The sequence below is a fragment of the Crocodylus porosus genome, unplaced genomic scaffold (genome assembly GCF_001723895.1).
Source record: "Crocodylus porosus isolate Cpor-Errol unplaced genomic scaffold, CroPor_comp1, whole genome shotgun sequence".
NCBI lineage: Eukaryota > Metazoa > Chordata > Crocodylia > Crocodylidae > Crocodylus > Crocodylus porosus.
In genome coordinates, this window is record NW_017728906.1 from 158,313,019 (window position 1) to 158,327,186 (window position 14,168).

At 45.7% G+C, this 14,168-nt stretch overlaps 1 long non-coding RNA gene across 1 annotated transcript; it reads left to right on the forward strand.

Moving 5' to 3' along the window:
- Window positions 1–1,498: 1,498 nt before the first annotated feature.
- Window positions 1,499–10,259, forward strand: LOC109306303. The gene is made up of 3 exons (XR_002099931.1): window positions 1,499–1,549; window positions 9,916–9,921; window positions 10,249–10,259. It is a non-coding gene; the product is annotated as an uncharacterized LOC109306303 (long non-coding RNA).
- The last annotated feature ends 3,909 nt before the right edge of the window (window positions 10,260–14,168 follow it).

Sequence of the window (14,168 nt, forward strand, 5' to 3'; positions counted from 1 at the left end):
CTTTAAGAAGAGGCTTGATGCCTACCTGGCTGGACTCATTTGAGTCCAGTCTTTTCTCCCGCCCAGGCGGGGGGTCGGACTTGAGGATCTACAGGGTCCCTTCCGACCCTACTGCTATGATTCTAGGATTCTATGAGCTCACCAAGGTGCTTGTCCAGCCTCATCTTGAACACCTCCGAGAAGGGTGATAGCACCACCTCTGCTGGGAGTGTGTTCCAGATTCTGGTGACACTTACAGAGAAAAAGGGTTTTCTTATGTCCAGCCTGAATTTACCCTCTATTAGCTTATGCCCATTAGTCCTCGTCCGCCCTTCAGGTGCCTCCCTGAAGAGTTGTTCCCCTGGATCTTGATACTCACCCCTGATGTACTTGTAGGTGGCTATCAAGTCACTTCTCAGCCTTCTCTTACTCAGACTGAACAAGCCCAGATCTTGGAATCTCCCCTCATTGGGCTTACCCTCCATGCCCCTAATCATACAGGTAGAGAAAGGTAGAGACAGAGGGTGCAGAAAATATTCTCATAACCACAGCTATGAGAGAAGCCAAGTTGCATGATGGGAGTGAAAGGGAACTGTAGGGCAGGGAACAAGCAAGCATCTGGCAAGATTAAGACCATGATATAAGAGTCCAATTTTGAGCCTTGAGCTGGAATTAAAATTGCTGTGGGCAGGTTTTACCTTGTTCCGGCTGCCAAGGTTACTGGCAAATGCTGCTGCCTTTAAGATAGATAATTCTATAGATTCCTGCACCACTAATCTCTGTCCCACAGCAGTGACGTGCCTAGTGGTGAAAGGTCACATAGGGGGAAGGGGGCTTGAATGTAGTACCCATAGGTAGCCCTTTTGCAATCTGGTAGGAGCTAGTCAGAGAGGTCATTGTGGCCCACTCACTCCCTGGCTTCTGTTCTGCAGTGACTGGAGGCCCTCACCAGCATACATGTTTCTGATTAATGTACAAAGGAAAACTTGTTTAATGGTTGTTACAGCTGAGAATTTCAATTGTTGTCCCAGGATCCTCTGAACTTTAAGGGGTAAATTAATCTTCTGAGAGAACAGAGATAAAAGATTTCAGTGAAAAAATGATGAATCAACCCAGCTTGACTGGGTGAAGAGGGCTCAGATCATTGCAGAACATGGGAGGGAAGAAATGGGGATAGGCCATAGGTCGATCTAGCATTGCATGAAAACTCTTGTCTTCTGCCCACACCGAAGCTCATTGTGTTAAACAACATTGCCTCCTGTCTTCTTGCACTTCCCTATGGGTCTGTATCCATCTGTCTCATGCTTAGATTATAAGCTTCTTGGGGAAGATACATTTCTTATATATTCTTTATTTGTAGTGTGCCTAACACAATGGGATCCTGATCTGTGACTGGGCTCCCAGGCACAACAACAGTACTACTAACAAAGAAAATATCAACCATTATTTTTAAGTGGCCTCTGTGGAGCAAGCAGCTCTGTAGATGCTCTGTGGCCCATTTGACCTCCTCCATTGTACGGGGGTGGCCAGAGTTACTCATCCTGGGAGCCACATCCAATCCTCCACAGAAGTTCAAGAGATTGGGGGGGGGGGCGGAGGTGCTGAGTGATCTGGAGTAGATGTGGCCACCTCACTGCCCACCACATCAAGCTGCTCTGGCTTTCCCTGTGGGGAGCACGCCCCAGGGTCAGCAGCACAGCTGCAACCCCCACCTGAGCAGCCTGGTGCCTGAGCTGGCAGTCCTAGGAGAAGTGGGAGAGCTACAAGTACCATGCTGGCAAGCTACATGACGCTCACGAGCCGAGGTTTGGCCACCTTTGCCATAATATATGGAACTCCAGTTACTTATTAAGGTCAAGCTGAAAGCTCTAAATATGAATGCGTAATATATAATATATTTCAATAGGGATTCAAAGTGTCACAGAATCACTTAAATCCTTTCATCAGGATGCTGGTCATTGACAATATACTTTAACTTGGGTTGAAATCACTACCTTGTCCAAGAATGCAGCTAGCATCCCTCATTCATAGTGGACATCATGGGTGAATACTAGTCCTGTCATGCAGCAAATCAACGTCAAAACTTCCAGCTTCACCTGTCCCAAGAAAAACATAGTCCAGTTCACTCCCTTTGCAATTTAGGGTCCTAAGGTCCCCTCTGCATGTTATATCTATTGTGCAATTACCTTGTTAATTGCACAATAAATTTAGACTGGCTACACACGGAAATTAACTATTGTATCTAAAGTTTCAACCGGCTATAAAGTTATTGCTCAAAAATGTGTAATAACTTTATGGCTGGTTTCTATCCAACTTTAATTTGCACATGTAGGCAGTCTGCAGATGAGAGACTGTAGCTGCTGTGTGTCTCCTAGCCATTCTTATATCCCCGCTGTGGGGCATTCCATGCACCCCACAGCTGGGAAGCTGCAGCGGCACCCCACAGCTGTGTAGGGTTGAGAGTCCTGCAGCTGATAGAGCTGTTGATCCTGCCTACCAGTGGATAGCCAGGTCTAGGTCTGGCACCACATGGGTCTGGGTCCCAGCACCATATGGGCACCCACAACCCAGAATTCCCACACCAGCTGCCATGGGAGCCTGCTTCTTTTCGATGCAGGGGGAGTCCAGGATTGGGCTCCCCCTACACTGGCAATAAGGCATAATCGGATGTAATGCACAGTTCCTCAAACACCTCTCCTGCCACACAAATGTAGTATGACAAGAGGTACAACTGGCTTGATCATACATTATATCCAATGACACCTTTACCTGCACATGTAGAGGGGGCTTAAAAAGTTAACTTTGCCACTAAGATCAGAAAGGGCACAAGAAAAATAAGGCTTTATTGACTCAGGACTTAAAGTGAACTGTTTGGTTTTTTTAAAGCTCTGTATTCCTGCTGAGTTGTTGGAGTTATGCACATATACATGGAAGGAAAGATTACCACAAATGATAAAAAACAGGAATACAGAATTCTCCAGTTCTTCAGAGCAGGATGGGCATTGCCGCTGTCACCCAGGGCAGCAGTTATTCATAGGGAAAAAAGAAAGGTCATGAAATTGACCAATGCCATTAGTACTTTCTAGTGCCAAGCTGTTTGTGCTTGTTAATGTGCTGTTAGAAAAGGCCTATAAAATGCACAATAAAGAGATTGTGAAAAAAATCAGGTTTAGATAAATCTTGTTTGTAATTTTAAGGAAAAAAGATGCAAGTGTTCATAGAAATATAAATTTAGGAAAGAAATCTTTTTTCTTAAGTTAAAAAGGAATAGGAATGAAATGATCAATTTTAGCAGCTTCTGAAAAATATCCAGCTGTTGCTTTTATACTAGGCCAGTGGTTTTCAGCCTGTGGTCTGCAGACCCCAAAGTTAGCACATATCTAACTTTGAAGCCACTGGGAACTACAGTCCTTAGACGTCTCTGGGTCTTCCTCTCCTTTTTCATTCCCCCCCCCCACCTCCTTTCCTGTAGTGGTATCTTGGAAGTGGGGCCCCTGCCCTGGAAGGCACCCAGGTAGCCTAAGGACTGATGATTATATTTGTGAACTATGCCTTACAGTTTATGTAAATAATTTGAAGCAAACGTTTGTATATGAATAGAGTTATAAGATTGCCCAATCAATATCCTTTGGTCTGGTTTGTTCTGTTGTTCATCTGTATTTTTAAATGATAACTGGGTTTGTGTATATCTGTATATATATATTATAGGGTTTATTGTTTTGTAAATTTAGATTATATATGTGTATATGTATATGTCCTTACCCTTTAATGGTTTTGTTGTAATAATAAATCTGTATATAGTTAAGTAATTGATTGACTGGACCTGACTCTATAGGGGACGGAGGCAGCCGCTGGGCTGTTGTGTCCCTCTGCAGCACACTGCCCTACCAATAATTCCCTCAACTGGAGACAGAAGTACAAACCTGTGCACACCCAAGCTACATTGTTTTCTGTTTCACCTATGTGCATGTCCTGAGAGTGGCGCTGGGGGTGGGCAGAGGGTAGTGGGGGGTGTGGGTAGTGGGCAGGCAGGCTGGAACAGGAGTGCAGAAGAAGTGGGTCAGGCAGGGCCTCATGCAGCCAGTGCCCTTGCCCCTGCTGGTGGGTGCATGACTGTCCTGGGACCTGGGTGGGGCAGGGGGTGGCCTGCTGGGACCTGCAAGAACACGGGGCACTGGTTATTGCTGGCAGGGGCTAGGCTGAAGTAGCAGGGTGCTGGGTATTGTTGGCAGGGGCACGGGCTGGAGCAGCTCTAGCATGGAGAGGCAGAGTGGGCAAGGAAGGAGCTGCCACATGGCTCCTGGGCAGGGAAGGAGCTGGCCAGGGATCACAGTTTCCCAGATGGATGCCAAAGCTTCCCAGGTGCTGGCAGCTGGCTCTGGCTTCAACATGGTTGCCAAGTGCTAACAGCCATGCGGCTAGAGTCTGGAGCTGCCCCCATTGGCCACAAGGGCACGTGGCAAAATTAGTCCCTAATTAGTTGGTCGAATAAAAGATATCAGATTTACCCAAGGAACCTTGTATACCACAGTACAGAGAACATAATGAAATAGAAATAACATTCCAGAGAGGTCTCTACCTGCTTTGCAACGTGCTATGCATAGCAAAACAAACACAGCTAAATCTGGAACTCATTGGGAGTCTGGCTGAATAACGACCTCGGGATTTGGCCCAACTGGAACACATGCTGACTGTCATTAATTATTATAATTATTAATAGCTACATGGAATAGATTAAACAGCATATCATGCTCAAATCTTTCTCATAGAAAGAAGAGAGACATTTTCCCTACATAGTGGTAAGAGGATGCTGAATACTGATACAGATTAAATAAACAAACAAACAACGGGAAAAGATAATGTCAGGAAGTCACTAATGCAAACCAGACAATGCCGACTTTAGAGCAAATGATGACTCCCTTACATTCCTAGTCACTTTCTTTTTGCAGCCCCAGCTAATAAAGTGTTATGTATTTAATGTCTTTCTTGCCACGCTCTTGTAAACTTTCTGTACTTACATTAAGAAAAGCCATTTGGATTACTATTTATGCCCACTACTTATGTATTCAAAGGAGTGTCACTTTTAGCCTACATCCTTTCTTGCTTCTAACTTCCCCAGAAAAAAAAACCTGTTGAAGCTAACATTTTCCATGCCATTGTCATCCAAAGGTTTTTATTGCAGCAATTGATTTTATTTGTTTAATTTAAAGGGAAGCTGGGGGAGCAGAAACAGGAGTTTTTGTTGAATCCTCTGTCTCTGTCCATGCAAGGACAACAGGGTAGGGAGTTTAGAAAAAGTCAAAGGCATCTTGAAGAGTTATGATAATCACTGAGCACTCTTAGTAGTTGTCTCTGAAGATGTCATTTTTTTCTCATTAAAGGCAATCAGTCTAGGTTCTATATATTCACTATCTGTAACTGAGCCAGTCAAAGCCCAGTGGGGAAAAGGTTATAAATAGGAAGAGATGGAAACAGCCTTGCAACTGAACAATGAAAAATTCAGATGTGTGCACTATGAAAGATATGTTTCAGAGCCTGAGCTAGACTGGATGCAGACTACAGACTCCTTCCTTGGTAGGCTATAGAGAAATGGTTTTCAACCTTTTTCATTTGCTGACCCCTAGACAATTTTGAATGGAGATGTGGACCACTTTGAATAGTAAGTATGGCCATTCAAGTACTTTTGATTGATCATACTCATCTTTCATGGACCTCTTAATCATAGTCTGCAGATCCCCAGGGGTCTCCAAACCCAAGTTTGAAAACCATTGCTATCCAACAAATGTGTCAAACTTGTTTGGCCTCCTGGCCCAGATCCAACCTGTGGGGCTCGTCACAGGTTAAATTTGGACACACTTTCAGCAGCATGGCCAGCAACAGCAGTACTGTGTCAGCTCTGGGAGCCAGGAAGGGGGCTGGGGAAGAGGGGTTAAGTCACCTGTTGCTCATCATGCTGTCACCAAAGTGAGTCTCCAGCAGGGCTCAATACCCCAGTCTGGGGATGGGCCCTGCCCCAAATTCCCAGTCCCTCCAGGAGCCCCACAGGCCAATGCAATTCCTCCAAGGGCCAGATCCAGCCTGCAAAGCTAGATGCTTTAGACCCCTGCAGCTCTTTGCAGTCCACAATCCACTTTCATTTTTACCTCTCTGAGTAAGTTCATGCCAACTGAACTTTGCCACCTCACTACTCAACCCTCTTTTCAGATCACGTTTAAAAACATTAAACACTACCAGTCCCAACACAGGTCCTTGAGGGACTCCACTGTTTACTTCTTTCCATTCTTAGAACTGGCCATTTATACCCAATCTGTTTTCTAGCCTGAAGCCAGTTTCTGATCCACAAGTGGACTCTAATGCCATAACAATCTAATTTTATTATGACCCTTTGTTGCCAAACTTTATCAGCGACTTCGTGAAAGTCCAAATATACAGTGAAGTTTGCATCACCCTAGTCTTCATTCTTGTTGATGCCCTCAAAGAATTCTGATACGCTGGTGAAGGAATGACTTCTCCTTAGGGACTGTCATGTCTAGAAAAAAAGTGTTGCTTTTGAAAAAATAGCTGTTCAGGAGAACATGGAATGAAGAAGAAACATGAAGTTGTTTATAACAGACTTTCAAATGAAAAAGTCAGTCTTTTGAATATGAAATATTAAAAGACTTTATGGAACATTACAGAACTAGATGCAATTGTCCAGCAGTTTAACAATAAAAATGTCCCTCAGTGATTACTAGAAGAAATAGATCTGGCACTTGAAAAGGCAATATGAATACACCAAGCAGAATAACAAACAGAAACATGAATAAAAGTCTGAGAAAAAGGCAAAGGGTTTATGACTATCATCATGAGACATCTAGTTCTAGCTATCCTCTCAAGATTAGTTGAATGTGTAGCATATATGGTGAAGAATTTGCTCCAAAAAAAAAGAGTGGATGACAACAAAGGCCTATATTCAGCCAAATACTGAGTTCCCTTGCTGGAAAGTGGAAAGTCACCTCCTGTACAGTTAATATATAACTATTCAATTAAAATTTGGAACTAAAACAGAAAAGTCTAGAAGAGTGAGAATAAGTCTGGGAATGTATAAACACATGGAATATTAGAACAAAGGAATAAGACCATGTTTAAAACAAAGCTTGCATAAGAATTTGACAAGATTGAAACTAACTAGTCAAAACTACCTTGATTAAAGATAACCCCCTCCCTCAAACTTAGCAATTGCCAGTAAAGGGTAAATCTTACAAAGGATTTTAAGCATCTGCTCAAGATATATAAGGACAAGTTGAAAATCATTCATAGATTGATCCTATTATTGACTATGAGGCTGAACAGTCTGTGACAAATAGGGAATTGCCATTGCAGTAGAGCAGATCAGAAAGATTGCTAAAATGTGCTGACGGATTGATCAAGGTTGCATTAGTGACCTGAAGGGTTGTTAAACTAATAATAGAGAATTTAGAAAAGGACCTAAAAATGAAAGGGATGTTATAAAGCAATGGTGCCATTCTGTTTCCATTGGAGTACCTAAATATACACAGTTTACTAGCAATATAAGTGCCATTTTTGGCATTCGTCCATGCCCTGTAGATGAATAAGCATGTACATATAGACTGGGCCTGCATAGTATCCAATAGACATGCCTAAGTTTGTCTCGGAAAGACCCTATCATGTTTTATCCCCAGTAGCTGACTAGATGAAGTGCATGCCCTGGAAGTCAGAGGCTCAAGTCCAAGGGCCTCCTCCCCCAAAGGAGTTTAGAACTAGTGTCTCTGACCTCCTAGCAAAGTGTATCCACTACCCTAAAGTCAGACACTATTCAACTCTGCTTGTCAGCCCTCCTTCTGAAGATGAACCCTTGTATATAAGAGTTATTGGACACAGAGCAACATGCTCAGGAAGTTTCTGCCATATTGGCAGTAAGAATCCAGGCTGGAACCTAGGGCCCCATCCTTTTGAGAGCAACAGCCATTTCACTGAACCACAGTCCCTCATGCTTGCTGTCTTCTTCCTTTCCTCACATACATCCCTCTCTTAGCTGCTCTGTGGGTCAAAAGGACCACTGGAGGGGTGACTGGACAATGCCTTACTGGTGGTACAGTGATTAGCAAGCTATGTTGGCAAATCAGAGCTAGATGCAGGTTCTAACTCAAGAGTAGACAAAATATGGCCCATGGGCCAGATCTAGCCCTCCACCTGATGGGATCCAGCCCACCAATTGATTATATTCAGCCTGTGGTGCTCTGCATAGAGCCAAGCTCTGCCTGCTCCTGTCCAAAGTATCCCATGCTGTGCTTCCACCCACCCCAGCCCTGGCCAGCCCACACAGCTTTCCTGTGGGGCTGCTTCCGGTGGGACAGCTCAGCTCCCCCCACCTCCAGTGGTTCCTCCTCCTCCCGCTACACACCACTGCAGGCATCAGACAGTACAGGGAAGCCATGGGGATGTGTGCCAGACAGCAGATGCCCATCCAGGTAGGAGGGAAGCTGCAGCTATGCAGCTCCTGCCCCAATGCACAAGATTCCAGGTGGCCAAAAGCTAAAGCTGGAGCCCTGCACACTGGGACAGGAGCCATCCAGCTGCAGCTTCCCACCCACCTGGTTAGGCATGTGGTTTCCATTCCCACAGCCTCTCCATGCTGCCTGCTGCTCAGAGTGGCACAGCAGGGGCATGAGGAAGAGGATGAACCACTGGAGGTGGGGAGACCCGAGCAGTACCTGGGCAGCTGCAGCAGCAGCTCCACTGGGAAGTTGTACATGCTGGGGCTGCGCTGGCACTGTCTGGTAGGTGTGGAGTGTGTACAGGTAGGAACACAGTTCAGGCTTCCCCAGGTAGGAGTGGGTAGGTCTCAGCTCCATGCAGAGTGCCATGGGGGCAGCCATGGGAAAGAGGGAGTGAATCGCACCTGTACCATACTGCCCATGTGAGCTCTGATGCATGCAGCCCCTTCCCTTCCTCCCCCCACACCTGGCCAGTTCCTAGGACCTATTATGAAGGCATCCCCACCTCCATACACATACACACACTCATCCACAAACCACCACATGCACACCCCAAAAACCACCCCACACCCCAACTCCTCTCCCCTCCCCACACACACACAATATGCAACAGTAAGACTCTATTTTGAACTATTATGCAATGGCCTCTATATACACTACCCTACAAAACATAAATCAGGACAAAAATAATTTTTGCAATACAATTAAAATATAATAAATGTTTGATTTTTAGTATATGATTCGTTTTTGATCTATAATTTGTTAAAATGATATCTTATGAAAGATTGTATGTGTGGGGCCCTGGACGGCTCGACAAAACTCCTTAAGCAGCCCCCCAGCTGAAATAATTGCCCGCTCCTGTTCTAACTCCACATGAATGATTAGGGCCTAGAATATGGCTCTCCTGCTTCTGGGCAAGTGTACCCACCACTCATCTATTAAACATAAAACATAGGAGCCTCCTCCATCTAACATGTATTAGTCATGCAGGTCTGGCTAGCTGTTTTCATGAGTTAAAAATCCAGAATGGGTGCATCTTACCTGCCCAATCAGTGTAGCCTACTGTGCATGCTCAGTTATGCACATGTGGATATACATCCTCAACACAGAATCATAACCTGTGCACAGATGCCAAAAATGACACTTACATGGCTAGAAAACTGTCATTTAAGAGCATAGGAGAAACAGAATTCTGCTCACAGTTACCAAAGAAGTATAGGGGTATCAAGGACCCTGGTCCCCTTTGGGAACCTGTCCCTAGTTGGGTACGACAGTACCAAAATGGGAACATCAAATTCCTGGTTCCAGGCTGCATGACTCCAGGACAGTATTTGTCCCCAATTCCCAGTATCATGCAGGGATCCGGGTTTTATGTTCACTGAAGAAAAATGTAGAAAACATGGATCTGGGTTTCCCCTTGTAGGCTGGGAATAGGAAGCAAGGGGTGCCATGTGCATGATTTGCATGTGTACACATGAACATCGCCAGGAATAAAGCTCCATGCAACAGTGGAGAGCAGCTCCCCTAGCTACCTGCAGGTAAGTCTATGGGGAGGGGGCAGATTGAGAGGTAAAGGAGTGGGGCAGGAGCTGGGCCTGGTGGCACTGCCTAGCTAGGGCAATGCATGAGGCCTGGGACCAGGGCAGGAAGAGGGACAGAGCCATGGGTGGCCCATCCAGGAGGTGGTGAGGGGCCAGGTTCCTGTTCTGCATGCACTCCAGGGGAGGGGGACATGGGAGGACACATGTCCACCAGATTTGTGAATGGGGAGGGAGCAGGCTGCCTGCTGTGGCCTTGGGACTCCCTGCCCTGCTGCTTTCCAAATTGGGAGCCCTATCAGCCACACTGCCATGGCAAGGTGCTCCCTGCCCACCTGACAGTAGTGGGAGCAGTGGCATGGAGAAGGGGTCACCTCCCCATGGCTGCATGGCTAGGACAGGGTGCCTGGGGGCAGGGTATCCAGGGGGGAGCCCTGAGCCCACAGCAGGCAGCCTGCATCTGCCCCCACCCCACTACAGGCTTTGCTTTGGACATGCCACTAGAAGGAGGGACATCATCTTAGCTCTTGGCCCTCCACCCCCCAACAAAAATAAAAGTGGGCACCTACGACTCCAAGATAGAAATCACTGCTGACTGTGGAGATCTTTGATTTATATTTGATGGAGAGATTCAGAAAAGTTTGTAGGGGAAATAAAGGAACTGCCATTCTTATCTGACTCTGAAGGGCTCAGGGGATGCATATGGTCTTTACACTACACTGTGTTGATTGCAAAGTGGAGGGGGTGGGAAGGATACGTGGGTGTGCTAAGGTATACCTGGAATTGAACCTTTAAATCAGCAGTCTTCTGGTGAAGTTTGTGTGGGAAAAGTCTAATTGAAACGCCTAATAATTATTTAAGAAAACATTTTCACAAATATTTCAAAACCTATTTGTATCCAAAACTATTGCTTAAAAATTTGAATAGACTCATATTTGGAGGTTCAATCAAGTAATTTTTCTTAAATTCTAAATAGACTGTGTTCCTCAACAAAAATTTAGTCTGAAAAACAGTAAAAGGGACGTATGATAGAGTAAAACATAATAGTACTCTTGTAACATTATGCTTCACCTGATAGTGGACTTTTTTTGGAAAGTTTGAGAATGAAAGAAATATTTCTCCCACTGTAAAAATGATTGCCATATTCATTTCCACCAAGAGAACTCATAAAGAGTTGATTGTTAAACTTGCCATGCAAGTGATGCTCTCTGTAGTGCAATGAGTTTCTAGGGCTGTGTGAAAGCACCATTTTGTTTCGACTTCCATTTTGCTGTTTCAAAGGGACAGTGTTTTGTCTCACTGTTTTGAAGCACTGTTCTGTTTCTTTTCGTTGAAACTGTTTTGTTGTTTCGATGTTTTGATGTGTTTCGACGTTTCACCCATAGGCTACAATGGGGAATCACAAAAATGCCTATAACTTTGTCATTGCACCCCTGATTCAGATGAAAATTGGAGAGATGCTAGCCCTTTCTGAGGGCATGCAGTCTGCCAAGTTTCAAGGAGATAGGTGCAGGAGTTTCTGGGAAACTGCACCTCTACCTGTTCAAAGTAAAATAGGCATCACTTGCCAGCAGTGGCAGCATGCTGTCATCCCACACACAGATCTGGGGGCCCTACCCCCCGGGAGGAGTCTGGCACAGCCCTACAGCCCTCCTAGGGGGAACACCCTTAGGATCTGCATGCAGGATGACAGCAGGCTGCTGTTGCCAGTTGGGGCCAGTGCCAGTGCCAGCACTGGGTTCTTCCTGGCGCTCAGCATGGGCTGCACCAAGCAGACTCGGGTGCTGGCACTGGCACCAGACGGCAGCAGCAGCCTGCTGTCATCCACATGCTCCGCAGCTCATGAGTGTGGAGCTTTTAAAAAAAAAGCCTCACAATCACCGGCTCTGGCAGCAGTGATTGGGGCCTCTGTGTGCTCATGGCAGAGCCCCCTCCCCTCTCCCCCATGCAGCGTGGGGTAGTGAGGATCACCCTCCTGCCTGGCACCCGTGTGGCAGCTACACTATTACGCAGGTGCAGCACAGCTCAGCAGGGTGCTATGTGCTGTCCCGGAGCCAGGGTGGCTCTCCGTGCCAGTCAGAGCTCCTGGGTTGATTCCCCAGCTCTCTGATCATTTGCCCAGCTCTTCCTGGGGGGCACAACCCCCAGATCTGAGTGCAGAGTTTCAGCAGGCTGCTGCTGTCAGCTGGAAAAATTGTCCTGAGCCATCGATATTCCCTAGCTGGCAGCAGCAGCCTGCTGTCTTCCTGCATCATTCAGGGGCCCATGCCCCCAGGGAAGACCTAGGGGAAGCAATCAGAGAGCAATCAAAGATCAGGGTAGGGGGAATTGAACTGGGAATGGGGGGAATGTCCAGCTCCTGGTTCAGTTCCCCAGCTCTCTGATTGCCTCCCCCAGCTCTTCCTGGGGGGCGTGGGTGCCTTTCTATTACTTTCTGACAGAAATTCTACTCCACTGATACTTTTTCTTCTCCATGATTCTGTACATTTCTTATTAAAGATTTCATTTCAATATTACTGCTTTTACTAGCATTAAGCTGCAGTTTTCAAAGCTGCTACAACAGAAATTGGGCAGTCAGATCTTTTAGACAACCTTCACTACCATTGTGCCTGCATAACGTACTATCCTTATTACCTTTTTCCCTCACAACATTCCTGTAAGGTACAAAGACACTTTTAGCCTCTTCTATGTATGGGGAACCAAGCACAGGGAAACTAAGGATATGTCTACACTGATATATAGGGTTGCTCTCAGTCAGCCTCAGCCGCATGAGCTGCCATTTTCAGTCCGTACCTTCAGAAGCCAGGAGCAGGGAGCTGTGAGATTGCTACTGTCAGGCTTCCTGCAGTGCACAGATCAGTTCCAAACACGCTGTAGGGAAGATGTGGTGGAGGAGATCAGTGGGGACAGGGCCTCACATCCAGGTTAAAATGAAGGGATTTACTATGCAGGTGGATATAGCAAATGTGAGCCTATAGTTCACGTTATGGCCTGTAGACCTAACCTAAATGAAATTCCCTAAGTTACCCATGAAGTCCAGAGCAGAGCATAAAATTAAAACCAGGTCTCCTGAGTCCCTAGGTTTAAGGCTGGCTTGTACCTTAAACACTGAGGTGTTTAAACACCTCTTTCTCTGTGTTCTCTTTCATGTGAATTGTTGCCCATGTCTTCTGTCAACAGGAGTGATCACAGAGTCCTGGCATCCTTAGTAAAAGACTTTACTTGGGGGGCAGCAATAAAGGTTGGAGAGCCCCTGCAGCGGAACCAGAACTCACATGCTCACTCTGATGCTGTATTTTTAAATTTGAGCTGAATATTGGTACGATGCCTCAGGAGTGTAGGTTGGGGGTGTCTCGCAGTATAAGATTTCATCTGCATGGGTTTTCCCTTCATTTTAATTTCTATTCCCTGCTGGGGGGGCTTTCCCTTTCTGTGGAAGTGACTCAGATGATGCAGTTGTGGTGCTTTGCATATGTGCCTGGATTGTTTATCACAAAGGAACTGAGCTAAGGCTTTTTTTCCTACTTGGCACCAGCCATCTGCTCCACGCTAACAGCTCATGCAATACACTGATCTCCAGCAGTGCTGGGTCATCCCATCCGGGAGCCTTCCCCTTTTAACTTGCTTGCTGTATCCAACAGTAGTTACAACGTCTTTCTGAAGAGCAAGTCCAATAGGCCACATCCCATGTTGCAGTGGGTCAAAATGCATTCTTCCTTTTCTCCCTCAGTCAGGACTTTTACTTTAGTCAGGGATATCCATTTTTGGTTTGGCAAATGTGCTGTACTGCTTCTTTTCAATTTTCCACTGAACTTACAATTCCCTAATACTTTATTGGCCCTACTTGTTGCATAAATGTTGCCAAAGTATTAAAAGAAAAGTCTCTTGGGTATCTTTCTGAGGCACGTCTTCTCTCCAGTTGAAGAAGCCAATTTCTTATATCTCACCAACCTTTAAAGATGTCTGTTCATCGATGCATATTCCCTCCAGGCTGTCTGCTTGCAGAGTTTCCTTACCTTGATCTCTCTTTGCTTTTCCATATGCTGCAACTCTTCATCTGAGATCCATGGTTTCTGTATCTCTTGCCTTTTTTTAGTAATGATGATATTCATTGTCACATAGTGAACACATATTTCATCTCAAGCCACAACTC